General features: G+C 42.9%; 1 protein-coding gene across 4 annotated transcripts in view; it reads left to right on the top strand.

Moving 5' to 3' along the window:
* MAPRE2 (microtubule associated protein RP/EB family member 2) overlaps positions 1–19,331 on the top strand; it is a 159,199-nt gene that overhangs the window by 125,861 nt on the left and 14,007 nt on the right. The window lies entirely within an intron of this gene.

The raw sequence follows: 19,331 nt of genomic DNA on the forward strand, positions 1-19,331 counted from the left end.
CAAAAATAAACAAACATTACAAAACAATTTTTAAAAAAAGATTCATGTTCCTGTTACCTTGACCATGTTCATTCACCTCATTGGTCTTAATCAGGGAGAAAGGATATTTTCAAAAGTCAAACGAGTCATACCCTTTTTAATAAAATAGGTTCTGTCTCTTGGACATTGTGAGGTGGAAAAACTATACTGTGGAAAAAATTATAGCAAGGTGTACATCGCATGTAGAACACTGTTTTAAAAGCTATAATAGGTGAAAGACTCCTATAAATACAGTGAGACCTCATTTTTCTCAAGGTCCAGTATCCAGCTCTTGGGAATACAGCCAAGAAAATATAAGCCAAAATGTCTTCTAAAATCTGTGATACAAAAGTGTAATTCTAACAAACATAGGGATATGGTTTCTCAGCACATAACTTATTAGGGCAAGGAGTAGACTGATCACAATAGAAAGTACAAGCATCAGTACAAGAAGAGCCAAAAAAAACTTCAGAAAACCTTACTAAACAGCCCATCAGCCTGAATGCTTTATTAGACGATCAGATAGCTCCATGCCTCTCCTTATCCCTCAGGATCACTAGGACACCAGCCTACACTAATTGATCCACTCAGAGTTCCCTTCTAATACTTTAAGATTCTGTTTATAATCGTCTCCCCCATGAACTATTTACAGTCTTTTAACTGGTCACCTGCCTCTGGTCTGAAGCCATTCAAAGCCATTCTCTTCACAAGTCTGATTTTGTCTACCCAAAATTTAAGTGCTTAATGATGAGGTGAGGGTCCGCTCTCTGGGAATTCTCAGATGGATAGCACAGTTACCCAACAGTGATGTCCTATCAGTAATTTCTTTTTTTTATTTTTAATTTTTTTTCTATGTTTATTTTTGAGAGACCGAGTATGAGTGGGGGAAGGGCAGAGAGAGAGAGAGAGAGAGAGAGAGAGAGAGAGAGAGAGACAGAATCTGAAGCAGGCTCCAGGCTCTGAGCCATCAGCACAGAGCCCAATACAGGGCTCAAACCCACAAACTGTGAATTCATGACCTGAGCCGAAGTTGGACGCTTAGCTGAGTGAGCTACCCAGGCGCCCAATTAATTTTTTTTTCCATGTTTGTTTATTTTTTTTGAGAGAGAGAGACCATGAGTGAGAGAGGGGCAGAGAAAGAGGGGGACAGAAGATTCAAAGCAGGCTCTCGGCTGAGAGCAGAGAGCCTGATGTGGGGCTTGAACTCACGAACCATGAAATCATGACCTGAGCCAAAGTCAGAGGCTTAACTGACTGAGCCATCCAGGCGCCCTCCACCTCTAAGCCTTGTCATTTCTCAACCATCTGCGTTAGTAGAAACGAGCAATGGCTGGTAGAACCAAAAGCAAGAGATGGTCTTTATTTTTTCATTTGGCCATGGAACACTTGATTGATTTTGCAGTGCATTTCTCTCTCCCCAAATATTTCTGTAGGCTAATAACAAATTAACTTGCGTGTCCTGACTATAATACATTAAGAGCAGCGATAAGTGGCAAAGGGCCCGTATTAGAGTGGAAATGTGATCCTGGAATGGATTCTCCACTTAAGAAAGTACTGTCTACATTGGAAAAATAATAATAATAATAATGTTTTTCATCACACAGACTACTTCTGTAGGCCTGCACCATGGGTTGTTTGCTTTTTTATAAACTAGATACACTCCACATACTTGGTGCATTCAGTTATCATGAGAATGTACCAGATTTTTCTGCCATTTCAGTACAGATCCAAAATGTCCTCGTGTAGATTCCGAGAAGCCATAGAGCCCATCGGTGTCAGTGCGGTTGGGTGACTTACCTGGACTGAAACAAGCTTCAGCGTAAGCAGAGGCTGTCACATAAGGGTGAATGGCTGCCTGGCAAGTCTTCTGCCATCTGCGTTCTGAAGCATTGCATCTCTAGTTGCTTTTGATCTACCAATGAGGCGCATATATTAAAATATCTGTTTCCTGGGGGGTGGGAGGGAGGGGAGGGTGGGTGATGGGTATTGAGGAGGGCACCTTTTGGGATGAGCACTGGGTGTTGTATGGAAACCAATTTGACAATAAACTTCATATATTGAAAAAAAATGTTTCCATAATGATAGATACCTATTAATTGCATCTATCATTGTGAGTCATGATGTTTGTAAGTGTATTGTAGTGAGCCATATCCGCAACTCAAGGTAGCTGGGGGGGGGGGGGGCGGGAATCCGATGTCAAGTGTGAGCATTTACTAAACTTAAAAGGAAATTTGAAGTTGCAGTTCCTATGGCAACTACAGCTTAGACACATTGCAAATTCACATATATTAATATATTTAAATCAAATTCTCATATACAAATATAATGTGATGGATTTAGAGTTGCTATGGAAATTGAGGCTGTGCTTTCTCTTTTCCTCAGGGACTTGAGTGTTCCAGCCTTAAAATCAGATCAATAGAAATATTAGAAAAATGGTTTCAAAAAGGAAGCAACCTAAGAAGTATAACAGAATAAAGTACTTGCACAATCACACTTAAATCCCTAAATGTAAACAGAAATAAATCCTAACAGTGTATTTCCAAAACTATTGAATATGTAAATACTCTCTCAATTAACTTTAATTTGGGTTCTTTAAGGCTGTTCATATAATCTTAACAGGGTGTTCATGTTTATTGGTGTATTTAAGTGTTTACACATTTGTTGAGCACCTGTAATCTAAGTAAGCACTGCCTGTCACCTCCTTTGGGGAAAAGAGTTGCTTTTAATTTCCCAAAAAGTTTCTGTTCTGTGTTTTTAGGAGAGACGGTGAAATGTGGCAGTGTATAGTGATTTTGTCCTTGTTCCAACCTTAATTTTATGGCCCAAAATATGGTCTCGCTTGGTCAGTATACCTTGTTCATTTGAAAAGAATATGTGTTCTGCAGTTGTTGGTTGCGTAGCGTTTTAGAAATATCAGATCAAGGTAGTGGATAGTGTTTTTCAGATCCTCTATGCTTTTACTGATTTTTGTTTCTGTCTAGTTCAAATAATTGCTGTGAAGAGGGTGTTACATTGATTGTGGAATTGTCTTTTCTCCCTTTACTTCCTCTCAGTTTTTGTGTCCTGTATTGGGGCTCTGTTGTGAGATGCATACATTGTTACGCTAAATCATTCCAATGAATTGACCTTTGTATTTTATGAGATGTCCCTCTTTATCTTCGTTAAAACTCTTAGTCTTGAAGTCTATTTTATCTGATACTAAACAGCCATGCTAGCTTTCTTATGCTTACTGCTTGCATGGTATATCTTTCCCCATGATACATTAAACTTCTACCCGTCTTTGAGCTCATATTTAAAGTGTGCGGCTTACTGTTTCCGATTCTGTGTCTCCCTCTCTCTCTGCCCCTCCCCCGTTCATGCTCTGTCTCTCTCTGTCCCAAAAATAAATAAACGTTGAAAAAAAAATTAAAAAAAATAAAAAATAAAGTGTGCAGCTTATAAAAAGCATGTGATTGGGTCTTGCATTGTTATTCATCCTCATAATCTCTGGACGTTGGACTCTCCAGTCTGTTACAACTTAATGTAACTGTTGATTTAGCTGCATTTAGGCCTACCATATTATCATTTGTTTTCTGCTTATCTCCTCTGTTTTTTCTGTTTTCCTGTTGTCTTCTGGATTTTTTATGATTATTTTTTCAAGTTTTATTTGGAAATAACTTACACCGTTTATCAGTTTCATGAGTACAACATAATAGTTTGATTTAGATGTATTGTGAAATGATTACCGTAAATAGGTTCAGCTAACATCCATCTTCTTATATAGATACAATAAAAAAAGAAGAAAACAATCTCTCCTTATGATAAGAACTCTTAGGATCTACTCTCTTAACTTTCCTACAGATCCTTCATCAGTGTTAGCGGTCACCATCATGTTATACATTACATCCCTGGTACTTATTTATCTGATAACGGGAAGTTTGTACCTTTTGGCTACCTTCCAGTTCACCTCTCCCTGCTCTCTGCGTCTGGTAACCACAAGTGTGATCTCTTTTACTGAGTTTATTTGTTTGTGTGTTTGTTTTAAAGAGACCACATGTAAGTGAGATCATACAATCTTTGTCTTTCTGTCTCACTTATTTCACTAGCATAATCCCTTCAAGGTCCTCCTTCCATGTTGTTGCAGATGGCAGAATTTCATCATTTTTTATGGCCTGAAAATACTGTGTGTGTGTACCACAGTTTCTTTATCCATACATCCATCATTGGACATTTAAGTAGTTTCCGTGTCTTGGCTATTGTAAATAATGCTATGAACATGGGGGTGCAGATACCTTTTGAGTTAGTGTTTTTATTTCCTTTGGATAAATACCCAGAAGTTGAATTGGTGGGTCATATTGTAATTCCATTTTTAATTTTTTGGGATCTTCCTTACTGTTGTCTTAGTGGCTGCACCAATTTACATTCCCACCAATAGTACACAGGGGTGCCCTTGTGTACTACACACATCCACACCAGTATTTGTTATTTCTTATCTTTTTGGTGATAGCCATTTTAATAGGCATGAAGTGATATCTCATTGTGGTTGTTTGTTTGTTTTTTTTTAATGCTCATTTATTTTTGAGACAGCATGAGCAGGGGAGGGGCAGAGAGAGAGGGAGACACAAAATCTGAAACAGGTTCCAGGATCTGAGCTGTCAGCACAGAGCCTGACTTGGGGCTCAAACTCACAAACTGTGAGATCATGACCTGAGCCGAAGTCAGACACTTAACTGACTGAGCCACCCAGGTGCCCCACTCTCATTGTGGTTTTAATTTACATTTCCCTAATGAATGCTGATGTTGAGCATCTTCCCATATACCTATTGGCCTTCCATATATCTTTGAAAAAATGTCAATTCATGTCTTTTGTCCATTTTTTCACTTTTTTTTTTAAATATGAAATTTATTGTCAAATTGGTTTCCGTACAACACCCAGTGCTCATCCCAGCAGGTGCCCTCCTCAATGCCCATCACCCACCCTCCCCTCCCTCCCACCCCCCATCAACCCTCAGTTTGTTCTCAGTTTTTAAGTCTCTTATGTTTTGGCTCCCTCCCTCTCTAACCTTTTTTTTTTCCCTTCCCCTCCCCCATGGTCTTCTGTTACATTTCTCAGGATCCACGTAAGAGTGAAAACGTATGTTATCTGTCCTTCTCTGTATGTTTTGTCCATTTTTGTTAATTGTTAATTGAGTTGAGTTATTTGGGTTTTTTTGCTCTTGTGCTGTAGGAGTTCTTTATGTATTTTGGATATTAATCTCTCATCAGATATATGGTTTGCAAATATTTCTCCCATTCTCTAGGTTGTCTTTTAACTTTGTTGATGGTTTCTTTTGCTGTGCAGAAGCATTTTACTTCAATGTAGTCCCACTTGTGGTTTTGGTTGCTTGCACTTTAGTTGCCATATCCATATTCTGGATTTTTCAGATATTGTATATTCCAACTTACTTGATTGCCTTTCTAACTATATCTCTTTGCATTAATTTTTTCAGTGGTTGCTCTAAGAATTACAATATATATGTACTTTCACAGTTTACTTAAAAATTGTATTTTCTCTTCATGTAAAATGCGGAACCCTGGCAACCCTTCCTCCCACTTTTGTTTGTCCCATATAGTTTGTATGACTATTACACTTGTCACATGTGCTATGTCCACATACATTATAAATCCCCCAGGACAATGTTACAACTTTTGTTTTAGACCAACACTGTTTTCATAAGTGGCTTTTGAGCACTTGAAATGTGCTTATTCTGCATTGAAATGTGCTGTATGTATGAAATGCATGCTGGATGTAGAAGACTTAGTATGGAAAAAAATGAATGCAAAATCTCTAACAATTTTATCAATTACATGTAGAAATTATAATCTGTATATATTATATGTATTTTTGCATACATTACATTTCACATCTTAAAAATTTTTTAATTGACTGATTAACATATTTCTAGGAGGCAGTGCTGCTTTAGGCGATCGTGTGTGTTTAAAAGAAATTGAGAGAAAAAAGAGTGGGTTTTCCCCCCATTCCTACCTTTTACCATTTCCAGTCGCCTTCATTCGTCCCTGAAGCTCTGAGTTCCCTACTGATTTCATTTCTCTTCATACTGAAGAACTTGCTTTAGCATTTCTTATAGAGCAGGTCCATTGGCAACAAGTTCTTCCAGTTTGCTTCTTCTGTAAATGTCTGTTTTTCACGATCAAAAATTTCCATAGATAAAGAATTCCACTTGATCTTGCTTTACGTGCTTTAAAGATGTCGTTTCAGTGTCCATGGCCTCCAGAGATGAGAAGGGCTTGCTTGTTCTAATCGTTCTTCCCCATGTGCAACATGTTTTTCCTCTCTGGGTGCAGTCAAGAGTTTCTTTATCTTTGGTTTTCAGTTAGTGGGACTGGGATGTGCCTAATCATGGTTCTCTTTGAATTTCTCTTGTTCTGGAGCTCATTAAGCTACTTTAAATCTGTTGAGTTTATGTCTTTTACCATATTTGGGAGATTTTCAGCCATTTTTCAGCTCCATTCTCTCTGTCCTTCTGGGACACATTTATCCATATGTTAGAGCTTTTGAAATTCTCCCACGGGTTTCTGAGGCTCTGTTCACCTTTTTCTCAGCACGCTCTCTCTTCTTTAGATTAGATGGGTTCTATTAATACATCTTCAGGTTTACCCTCTTTGTCCTCTGTCATTTCCCTTCTATTGAGCATTTTTAAAATTTCAACCCTTGTATGTTTTCAGTTGTTAATTCCCTTTTTTTCTTTCTCTATTGGTACTGCCTACCTTTCATTTATTGTGAACATCCTTCACTTCCCTGGGCATGGTTCTGATAGCTGCTTTAAAGCTCCTGTCTGCTGATGCCACCATCTGATCACCTCACTATTGGCATCTGTTGATTTTGAGAATGTGTCACATTTTCCTGGATCTTTGTATGTTGAATAATTTTGGATTATATCGTAGACGTTGTAATGTTTTGTTGTGGACATAGAAGCTTTTGGTGTATTGCTCCAAAGTGTTCTGATGTTTTTGATTTAACAGGGACTCAATTAGAGTCCATGTAAAAAGTACCCACAAAGTTAAATTTCACTCAGAGGGTCCTGACCTTGGTGTCAGGCCTGTGCCTTCATGCAGGACTTCCTTTTCCTTATTACTGACAAAACATATGTGTTCATTTACCTTTTGAGAACAGTCTGCCCTTTAAACACAAATGTTGCTCTCACCCCAAAGCCATTATTTATTCCAAGAAATGCATCTTCCGTTGTCTGTTCTTTAGACCAGACCAGTCCTTGATAGCATTTGACTTCTCAGAGCTGTAGGGTATGCACAGGCATCCTCCTTTGCCCTTTGTGGTCTCCGCATCAGGATGAGTCATGCCTCTTTATTCTCTGCACCTTCCCGGTATGCTCCTGCTGTTAACTGTTCTCAGAGGCCTCAGTCACCTAACCACAAACTATACCTCCATATACCTGCTTACTTCTTCAAGGATCAAATATTCATTTTAAGAGATCATGTAATGTCAACTCAAAACAAGGAAGAGGTGCATTTTTCTTACCAGTCCCATAATTAGCAAGAATTGTCTTCAAGCAAATGCTAGCGGTTGTTATATGAACGATGTATCTTTCACTCAGTCCCTGCCCCGTATCAGCATTGCATCCCCTTGACCTCCTCATATTAAGAAACCATCCCATTGCTAAGCTGCAAAGCAGGTAATGGCTGCTCATGGGAAGCAGAAGGCTGTTGGTAGTTTTGTTCCTCCAGTTATACATCTGTCTTATGTAAGATGTATAAGATATACCACTGGGCATTAGGATACTTTTCTCCTCAAACAATAGTTAAAACTGTATTTCTCAACCTGTAATGATAAAACCACAGCAATACAATATGAGCAGTGCTCTGCCTTGCCAGGATATTGAATATCTGTGAGTTTGGAATATTGAGAGCACAGTGAGGAACAGAGACATGAAGAATTCAGGAGCTTTGGATAGGAATCTTCTGGCAGTATCTGTGGACAAGGCTGACGGCCTTCGTCCGAGGAACAGCCATGCATTTTTCATGGCCATCCAATGTGCTTGCTTACTGAGACTGCATCTTTGATAGAGGATTTACTAATTCAGTTTACAACTTTTAGTTATTTTGGCTTTTTGGAATCAAACCCTGACCTAGTTTTCTGTAAAACTAGAATATTTGAAAGCTTAGAGATCAAAACCTACAACCATAACCCCTGTTGTAGAGGTGGGGAAACTGAGCCACAGAGAGTTTCAGTAACTTTCCAGGGCCATACACTAGAAATAGGGGGCCCAGAGGCGCCTGGGTGGCTTAGTCGGTTAAGCATCCGACTTCAGCTCAGGTCATGATCTCACAGTCTGTGAGTTCGAGCCCCGCGTCGGGCTTTGTGCTGACAGCTCAGAGACTGGAGCCTGCTTCGGACTCTGTGTCTCCCTCTCTCTCTGCCCCTCCCCCACTCATGCTCTGTCTCTCTCTCTCTCTCCCTCTCCCTCTCTCAAAAATAAATGTTAAAAAAAAAAGTTTTTTTAAATAAAAATTAAAAAAAAAAGAAGCAGGGGACCCAGAGTTTGAAGCCTGACCTTGTGATTCCAAAGCCTACTCTTTAAACCATTATATTGCCTCTGAAATATTATGGATGTGGTCTTGTTTTATGTTCTGATCTTCTCCTTACACTATGCTGAACCACAGTACATTTTCACAAACCAGATTCAAATTGCATAGTGTGTGGAGGAAATGAAAGTCTCTGCAGTGTCATAAAGGCTGGAACCAGAGCACGTGCTGTTGCATTTGAATGACCTCCATTTTTATTTTTAAAACTAGCAGCCGCTTTTTCAAGTTTAAAAACATTCTCATTCATCCTTGCAGCAAGTTCTGGGTGAGAGTTGCTGTCTTTTGTATAGGTTTGTAAAAGCAGGAAACCTTGAGTCACTTGTTCCAGGCCTCTTCGCAGCCTGGAAGCAGACATGTACGTGAAGCCTGGGATACTGGGTCCTGGATTAGCGGGATTCCTCATCTCTGATTTCTTAACCCTTGGATTGACCTCATTCTCTGAATGGATGGTCTAGGTGATTTCAAAGGGAAGAGTAAGCCCCTCAGACACAACTGACATGTATTTTGGCCTCTTGGGCTCTGTTCCCTCACTCACAGCCTTGCAGGAGAGGACCAATGGCCTCCATTATTGTCCTGCCTGCACTGGGAAGTAAAGCGTCGAGGCCTCTTTTAAACAGCATTGATTCCTTTCATAACTGGTGTTGGGTCATTTTCACTGCTCCCTGTGTATGTTGAAATACTCAATTGGTTTTGTGCTAAATCCCACGTGTTACTCCCATCATCGCTTTTCTCTCTGTTGGAATAATAACTTGGCATCTGGCTTCTCTGCCTCACGACAAAACTTAGGAGGTCTCAGAGGCAATGATTTAGCATTTATTCTCCATTTCCATAAACAGAGTATCACAGGTCACCCATGGACCTATTTTTCTTTTTTTCTTCCTCCCTCCCTGCGCCGCATAAGAGAGCAAATGTACACTTTCATTTACTTTACAGTAAGTTTAAATCCTTGAAGGGCACAGCATCACATGGATTCTGTGGCCAATGGCTTTAGCAAGAAGGTTGCTTTGGAATTTGGCATGAACCATGGCACTGTTTCCATGAGCACGAGTTACTTTTCCCCAGATTACTCTGGTTTTGTTCAGTTTGCCACCAGGAGTCACTGTGCTCTTCTTTGCTTTGTACATCTAAGCACATCTCTTGCCTAGATACAGTTCTGTTTCATCTCAAGCATAAACATCTTCAATTTTAAGAAGAGTTCTGTGCTCTCTCTGGTTCTGGAGACCCCGCTTTCTCCAGCAAAAATGACCTTGGACCACAGCCTTCCAGACATACTTGTCATTTTAGGAGTCCTGCTCCCAGCAGGCCTCCACAGGTTCCAAGATGGCAGAACAAGGTCTGTTTTTCTTATTGGTGCCATTCTTTGTCACTTGGTATGTTGGGCAGGAAGAGAAACATTGTTTTACTTTGAAGAATTTCATTTAGAATTTGTTGAATTGATTTAAATTGAATCACAGCATGTCCATTTGGATCCAGGAAGATGCAGCACTGAAGCCCACGTGTATGGCTATTTTCGGCATCCTCTCCAGTCCTATCACCTGAGGAGCCCCTTGTACCGTAGCTGTGGAAATAGTATATGGTGTACTACACAATAGCTCAGAAAAAAAGCCTTCTTAAACAGCTCCTGTTTGCTGGAGTCGTTGCTCTTTTTATGAAAGCTTTGCTTGGATTTTCGTTCAGTCTCTCAACACGTATTTGTCAGGGCACCGTAAGAAGTTCTGGAAACACATCATGATTCAGGGAAGTTACAGTCTTGTGATGAAAACCTGGTAATAAATAGACAATAACAACAAAGTGAGGTCTGTGCTATCAGGGTGTGTAGGAAGGCCATCAGAGCTGGTCTTGTGGATTCTAGAAAGGCTTCTTGGGGAAATGGGGGTTTTGACACCGAGTCACTGAATGAGTAGAAGTTAGCCAGGTTAAGAGTATGGACAAGAGCACTGCAAACAGAAAGAGTAGAATATCGATGTCAAGAGAGAATATGCTGTATTTGGTAAAGTGTGTGTTATTCTGCATGGGTATTGCGAAGTAAAGCTGCAGAGGTGGGTGGGGCCCTTGTATAATGAGTGGAGAGGTGATATTCAGACTGTGTTGCTGCAAAACAACTACTACAAACTTAGCAGCTTAAAACAACACACATCTATGGTCTTACACCTTCTGAAGTCCAGGCCAAGCCTGGCTGTGTTCTGTGTTCTAGGGTCCCACCAGGCAGCAATCCAGGTATCTTCTGGGGCTGTGGTCTAATCAGAGGCTTAGCTGGGGAGAGCTCTCGGGTTGTGACAGTTTCCTTGAAGCTGCAGAACTGAGGTTTCAGTCTCCTGGTGGCAGCTGCTCTCAGTTCCCAGAGGCCACCTGCACTTCCTTGCCACATGGGCTTTTCCAGCATGGGTGCTTACGTGGCATCTTGTGCTTCTAGACCCATAGGATTCTCTCTGGTGTGTACGCTAGCCAAACAGAGTTCTGTAGAGTACCGTAATCATGAGAGCGACCTCCCATCACCTTTGTCATATTCTGTTGCTTAGAAGCAAGGCACAGGCCGCACGCATACTCTAGAGGAAGGGACTATACAAAGATTAGAATACCAGGAGGTGAAGATTATTGGGGAGAGGAGGTCACCATAGGTTCTGTTGGTCACAGAGGTTTATGCTTTGAAGGGAACAGTTGGGAGTCACTGAAAGGTTTTAAGCACAAGTTTGCTGTTTGGTGTAGAAAATACATGGCGGGTGGCACAGTTACAGTCCAGAAGACTAGCTAAGAAGCTGTTCCAACAAACCATGTAGGAGAGGAGGTTGGCCAAGGATATACGATGCACATTTTTCTGGCTTGATGGTTGGTTGGTGAAAGCAGAGAAGCTGGAGCCAGGAGCCAGTTGTAGTAAAAGATTCATATGAGGCTCAGCTCTGGTTCTCGCCTCCCTGAGCTCCAGCTCTGTGGCCTCGGACCACATCTCTCTGTTTGCAAGGGAGTCTGGGGAAGATCCTGTTAATGGAGCACAGTCAACTTGCCACCACCAGAAAAATAACCTAAAATACTGGTCTTGACAGTGGAGTCAGGACTGTATCTGTCCATCATGAAGTATTGAGTGCTCGTGTTCCTACGCAATAGCCATCTTAATTTGAAGACTTTTGGCTTGAAGGGCTGCTGTATGCCAGGAGTACAGTGATGCCGCGATGTCATGGTGATGCCTGTGTGTTTTAACTCTTGATGGTCTGGCTAGGTTTGTTGGGCTGTTTCACCCACTAGCTTTTCTTCCTCCTGCAGTAAACAGGCAAGGGGGTTCCTCCCTAACTTGTTGGGATTCTGGTGTGTATTGTTTTCCTGGGAGTGAGGGATCCTTGCCATTTCTAGAGAGAAGTTGCCCTGAGGACAAGTTAAAAACGAGAATTTGAACTAAGACTGATTGCTCGGCACCTAATGTGTTTCAGAGCACCCTTAATTACCTACCAAGATGTGAGAAGAGTCGGTTTATCATAAGGAAATACACGCCACATTCAAACAACTATTCAAAAGTTGGCTATTTTAATACTTGAGCCATTCTAAGAGGAGAAGTTCTGTGCATTTTTTCCCACTATGAAAAATTCTCAGAAACCATAGTGACTCAGGCAGAGCCTGGAAAATACTGGAGAATCACATGATGGCTAAAAATAAGCACATCATCTCCAGCAGGGACAGTAACCAGGGCAGAAGTAATTCAGTTTTCTGAGTGCTCATGCTGGCCAGCCAAGCTCAGGTCCTCTTGGCCACTGCGGGGGCAGGCTTTGTGACCCCTGGCCGGGGAAGGGGAGCCTTCAGGCTCTGAGGCTCTGGGTGCAGAGGCAGCCACGCCGTCCCAGGCCTCTCACTCTGAGTGTAATTCCCTGGCTTGCTCCCAGGGCAGAACCAGTTATCACACTGTGTAATGACCCTGAGGAGTGAATTGGGAGGGACACACGCTGACTCATAGCCCTTGTCACCGCCTACTTTTCTTCAGCCTTTCTCTCAGAGTCAATAGCAGATGCTATTGATCACAAAATGTCTTTTGGGTTGCTGTTAACATTGCAAAATGGAAGCCGTATAAAACAGCCAGACATTTGGTGCCTATTTTATAGGGTACATGATGGGGCTTTCTGAACTGGCGCGTTGTAAATGATTTACCATAAAGGAAACTCGTCTTGAGCACTCACTACTCATACCAGGAAAATCACGGCAGTGGCCTCCTCTCTGGCCACTCTGCCTCTGCCCTCTCTGCCTCTGCCCTCACCCTCCTGCAGCCCATTCTCCACACAGCAGTCAGACCATGTCACTCCTCAGCTCGGGACCCTGCCGCGGCTTCCCTTTCCCCCTCAGAACGAAAGCCCACCTCTTGACTGCGGCCTCTGAGTCCCGACGATCTGCCCCCTCCTGCCCAGGCTTGCTCTGCGGCAGCACTCCACCTGGCCCCTGCCCCAGATGAGGTAGGGCCTTCGTGTGGGCATCAGGCCTTGCCGTTGCCTGGAATGCTCTGCTCCTGGGCTGTCCAGGGCACCAGCTTCACCCCTCTCAGGCCTCTGTTCCAATCTGACTTTCTTAGGCCTGAAAGTAAGGGTTCCTCCTGCACCTGGCAAGTCTCTGTCAGGGATTCTGGAAGGTTATGCCTCTGGAGCTGTCACAAGAGACGTAGGCTTCTGTGAGGAACAGGACTTGCGGGTCAGGGTGACTGCCACATGGGCCTGGCGTACGTCTCGCCTCATGTCTCTGCTAGCCTGCGGCAGGACTCGCATCAAGAGGGCTCCGTGATCTTGACCCCTGTCCTTCTGAGGGAACCTGGGTCTAGTGAGGCCCATGGGAGGCTCCTGGGTCTGCAGAGCTGAGACTGGAGAAAGACACGTGCTGGGCACTCAGACACCCGGAGCTGCTACTGCAGAGGCTGCTCACCCTCACCCTGCTCTGCCGGTCTCTTCTCCATAGCATTTGCTTGCCGGTTTATTATGGCACTTACTAATGTATCATGTTGTTTATTATCTCATTTCTGCTGTTAGAATGTAAATTCCACAAAGGCATTTTCTATGTTTCATTCATTGATTTATCCCAACTGCCTATAGCTTGCCAGGTACACAGTAGGAGGTCAGTAAATGTTGGCTGCTTGAATGAATGAGTCAGGGTAATTTAAGAAGGAGCACAGAGACTCCAGCTTGCTGATTTTCAAGATAGAGGGTGAATGGAACTGGAGAACCGAGGCCTTGGTGCCCACTGGTGGTTTCTGGGTTAAAATTTTTATAGAGATTTCTTGAAAGAGAGTCTGATGTTCTTACTACTTTAGCACTTTAGTTTTTATCTTGCTAGTGTCTGGAAATGGGAAACCTGTGTACTTCATCATTGGTCAGATCATATTCGCTGAGTAACAGCACTACTAATGTGAGCTCACATTTATCGAGCACCTACCATGTGTCAGGCTCTTGTTAAGGACCTGTCCTGTGCTGTTCCTGGCTCTGGGAAACAGGCACTACTTTTGCGGTCTTCGGCCTCCAGGGGTCCAGGTAGCAGCACCCGGACTGCTGTGAAGGCCACCTGGCGACCGGGCCCCCAAGCTCAGCCACTGCCTCCTTAAGGGCAAGCCGAAGGATTACCACTTCCATACCCGATCCCCGTGCCCACACGGCTGGTGTGCTTTCTGCTAGGCTCCAAGGTGCTCAGAAAAGGGGCTGCCCACTTTTACAAGCTGACCCTGAAGTGGCCAGAAGGAAGAGCCACACTTGGCCGCGGGCTGCACTGGTGACAGAAGCCCTAAGGGCCGTGAACTAGTAATTTCAGAATATACGAACCAGCCTCTTAATAACCTGCTGAATCAGAGCATCCGGGAGCCCCCGTTGATGTTCCACGTGGACTGGACTCTGGCCGCAGAGGCGCTTTCCTTTGTTTTGCCCTTAGAGAACGCATTAGGAGCCTACAAAGGGGAGGCGTGGAGCCATTTTCCAAGAAAAGGGTCAGACCCCGAAGCCGTGAGAAGGGTGGGGGCGCAGTCGGTCATACTGCAGTGTGGCCACTCCGGTGTCCGTTTCGGCACTCAGGAAACCCTCTTGGTGTGGGAGCTCCATCTTCGCGTCACTCCAGCCCTATACTCTATCCCCAGCAGTGGCTTTATTTACTTTTATTTTAACCAAGTTCATTCCCGTTCCCAGTTAAAAAATAAAATCTGTTGACCAAGGTAAAAAGGATAAGGAAGTGATGGCAGATCATCCACAAATAACCAATCAATGTAGGTACAGTGCATCTTCTGTCATGTTTCAGGTCTGTGGGGTTTTGCTCTTGACATACGGCATAATTGACATACAGCATAATTGTTTCAGGCATAAACATGATTGAATATTTGTATATATTGCAAAATGATCACGACAATAAGTCTAGATTAACATCTGTCACTGTATGATTAGAATATTTTTTTTGTGGTAAGAACTTTTAAGATCTACTCTCTTTGCAACTCTCAAACATACAGTGTTACATATAACCACCTTGCTGTACATGAGTTCCTCAGACTTTGTAACAGGAAGTTTTTTTTGTATTACTTAGATTCAAATTAGTTAACACATCGTGTACTATTGGTTTCAGGAGTAGAATTTAGTGACTTATCACTGACATATAACACCCAGTGTTCATCCCAGCAAGTGCCCCCCTTAATGCCCATTGCCCATTGAGCCCATCTTCCCATCTACCTCCCCTCCAGCAATCCTCAGTTTGTTCTCTGTATTTAAGAGCCTCTTATGGTTTGCCTCCCTGTTTTTATCTTATTTTTCCTTCCCTTCTTGTGTTCAGGTGTTTTGTTTCTTAAATTCCATATATGAGTGAAATCATATGATATTTGTTTTCTCTGACTGACTTATTTAGCTTAGCAAAATACACTCTACTTCCATCCACATTGTTGCAAATGGCAAGATTTCATTCTTTTTGACTGCTGAGTAATACTCCGTTGTATATGTATGCCATATCTTTATCCATTCATCGGTCAATGGACACTTGAACTCTTTCCATAATTTGGCTATTGTTGATAGTGTTGCTATAAACATTGGGGTGAGGGGTGCCTGGGTGGCTCAGTCAGTAAGCGTGCAACTCTTGGCTTCCGCCCAAGTCATGATCTCACAGTTTGTGAGTTTGAGCCCATGGGGCTCTATGCTGACAGTGTGGAGCCTGCTTGGCAATTCTCTCCCTCCCTCCCTCTCTCTCTGTCTCTGTCTCTGTCTCTCTCCCTCCCTCCCTCTCTCTCTGTCTCTCTCTCTCTCTCTCTCTCTCTCTCTCTCTCTCTCTCCGTCTCTCTCTCTGCCCCTGCCCCACTTGCGCTATCTCTGTCTCTTTCAAAATAAACAAACTTAAAAAAACAAATAAATAGAAATAAAAATAAACATTGGAGTGCCTGTGCCCCTTCAAATCGGCATTTTTGTATCCTGGAGATAAGTACCCAGTAGTGCAGTTGCTGGGTTGTAGGGTAGTTCCATTTTTAACTTTCCAAGGAACCTCCATACTGTTTTCCAGAGGAGCTGCACCAGTTTGCATTTCCACCAACAGTGCGAAAGGGTTCCTTTTCTCTGCATCCTCGCCGACATCTGTTGTTTTCTGAGTTAATTTTAGCCATTCTGACAGGTGTGATTTGGTATCTCATTGTGTATAACTGGAAGTTTCTACCTTTTGACCACCTTCACCTATTTCACCTACTCCCCAGCCCCCACCTCTGTGGGGTTTTTAACTGAGTGAAAAGGACCCGGGGGTGGAAGGGAATATGCTCTCAAATTAGGGAAGAAGCTGGGGATGACCAGAAGATCAGTTGCCTCCTGAGCGTGTATGCACGCGTGCACATGTTTTTAATGTCTCTGTGGTTCTTGTCAACAGTTTTAATGTCATATTTTTAGCTCCTCTGTTTATGACTTTGGCAGAAGGAATACAGCAGATTAAGTGAGAAGAATGTTTAAATTCCATCAGAGCTCCGGCCATGAAGGATAAAGCCGAGTACAATGCTTTTCTTTGCTTTATCGTTATGAATTCATTGGGCCTCATATGGCCCAAATGTAGCATTTTCCATAAACATTAAGCTACTAATTATTGACATTAGACACAGTGATGCTGTGGCTTCACTAAGACAGTGAATAAGGCTACTCTTTGTTTTTTTACAACTATGGTTAAAATGTCTTAGAATCATATTTATACACCAAATCCTAAAGGCATTAATTAAGACACAACTGCTCAAAGACTAGCATTGTAAATCACGTCCATATCCAGTGAGTAAAGTCAGAGAATTACAGGGACTTGTACAGAATTTATGTCTATTTTTCTCTGCTTCTGAAACTCCTTTTTATTTTGAAAGGGAAAATTAGGGAGAGAGAGAAAAGCTTGAGGGAAAAAAAATTCTTGTAAAACAGGACTACCACTAATTATGTTTTCAGGACATCAAATACAGCTTCAAAAAAAATTTTGGAATGGTTGATAGCTGCGAGGAAAAAAAAAATATCTGCCGTATAGCTGAAGGAGCTGCACTCTCTTTAAAAGCCCTTATGTAAATGTTTTTCATGTAAGCATCACTGAGCACAGAAGCATGGGAAGGCACAGAAGTGAAGTCACCGTGGCCCTGGGTGCGTTCTTAGGAAGCAGGAAGGCAGCTACTGAGGACCCCGATATCTGAAGCCGGGATAGATGCTATCCGGGACATTATTGGGTCATTTCACAAAATCGGAATCTACATGGTAACTTACATAAAAGTAATAGATCAATGTTAAATTTGCTGATATTGATAATTACAATTTTCTAATAACATCCTTATGCTAGCAGCCCAGGTAAATGGCAGAATGATATCTGGCACCCCAGAAGCTGGGTACACTTTGGAGTATGCTTGCTTGAAAGGAGACAGGAAGACTTTCAGAGCAAATAAACAAAAATACAGTTCTTAACAGTCTAATGGGTGCCATATACCTTAGGATATCGTTTACTATTCTAAAAAGTAAACCATGAAATCATTAAGTAGAATGAACAAAAGCCTTCATTTTTACTTTTATGAATTTTACTATTTAGTATTTCTCAATGTGAGAAATAGCCGTGAGGGGTAGATTACTTCCACATCAGATTATAGTTTGTGATGATTTAAAGAGCTCACTTTATATTCTTTCGAAAAATGAGCTTTTAGTTTAATGCTGAATTGTCTAGGTTTTAAAACTTTAAACCTCTGACGATACTAAGATCTTCTGTACGGCCTTCCTGTTCTGTAATTTCTTCATCCCTTAGAAGCAGTGTAAATGCACAGTTGACGGGACACCTGGGTGACTCAGTCCATCAGGCGTCCGACTCTTGATTTGGGCTCAGGTCGCCATCTCATGGTTCACGGGATCAAGCCCCACGTCAGGCTCTGTGCTGACAGCACAGACCCTGTTTCGGATTCTCTCTCTCCCCCTCTCTCTCTGCCCCTGTCCTGCATGCACGTGCACTCAAAATAAACATTTAAAAAGAAAAGCACAGTTGACTAGCACTGCCCTCTCACACCTCGTTCATTAGACATTTATTTCCCTTTGTTATCAGTTTCTTTCCAAACAAGTTAATCACAATTTCAAAACCCCTGATTTTAAATTTCAAATACTAATTACTTCCTCTGTTAACTCAGTTTTTCAAATTTATTTTCCATTCCTTTCCCCAGCCCGTGAGTGACTGTCCGGGGCGGGGTGGAGGCGATTCCATTGTTTTCATCTCTGTCATCTTGAGAGAGCCACAAGCTGCATGCATGTGTACCAGGTGAAAGATGGGGACTGTGCACCCCAGCCAACCTGGACAGAATCCATGAGACAGGGGGAAGAAGCCGTACCTGCCGCTGCAGCATCAGTCACGGCAGCAGCTCCGGCCTGTCCCCCGGGAGCCACATAGGGTCTCCTGTGGCCCCCTGTTCCTCCCCAGCGAGCTTCCTCTGCTTATTCACAGTTCTCTTCCTGATAACTTGATCTCGCAGGGGGCTTTGGCTTGCCCACGACCCTTCCGCTTTTGCTTCATTTCAGGTTTTTTCTCAAGCTGCATTTGATGATGTCCTAAAAATATAATTAGTAGTGGCTTTTACAAGCAGTCAGGTTTCTATTCCTTCCGTGTTTTTCTTTTAAAGTTTACGTGGGGCTGGATAGGGCAGGGTGTGAGAATGAGTGTCTGATGAACGTAGGTCAGCTGTTGCAACGAGCCACATCCTAGCCGCCGCCCTGCTTAGGGAGAGGTGCCCAGGGTGGGTCACGCACTCTAGGGAAGCCCCTTCTGCGGGGCGCTGTTTGCTTCAGAAGAGGTAATGAACATGGCCTTGACTTGGACGGCACGGTACAAACTAGCTTGCCCCTGCCTACTCAGACTTAAATGCTTACTGACTCGATTTCCCTACTTGAACTTTGTCCTGGTTCCATCTAGAAGGGCCCAGGTGATAACAGAAGAGGATCTGAAAACCAAGTAGGAGCCCTCTGGGGGAACTTGATGATGTTTTGTTTGGTCTCCTTCACGTATTGCTAGCTCTTGCTGTCAGTGACTTGGATGTTGGCCTCAGCCCCTTGAGCTCTCCCCGGTTTGTTGACCCGGATAGATACCTCTCCTTGGAGTGGTTTTAACGTTATTGATAAAAACGTCTGTTGAGCGTGGCCTCTGGGTCAGGCACGGAGCTTGGCCTTGGGAACATTAAATGGTAAAACAGATGCAACCCCTACCTGTAGACTGGAATGGGAGAATAGGCACAAACAGCTGTGCGGTTATAGGGGACAGGTGCTGCGGCCTCCCGGAGCGGC

The sequence above is a fragment of the Prionailurus bengalensis genome, chromosome D3 (assembly GCF_016509475.1).
Source record: "Prionailurus bengalensis isolate Pbe53 chromosome D3, Fcat_Pben_1.1_paternal_pri, whole genome shotgun sequence".
Taxonomy (NCBI): domain Eukaryota; kingdom Metazoa; phylum Chordata; class Mammalia; order Carnivora; family Felidae; genus Prionailurus; species Prionailurus bengalensis.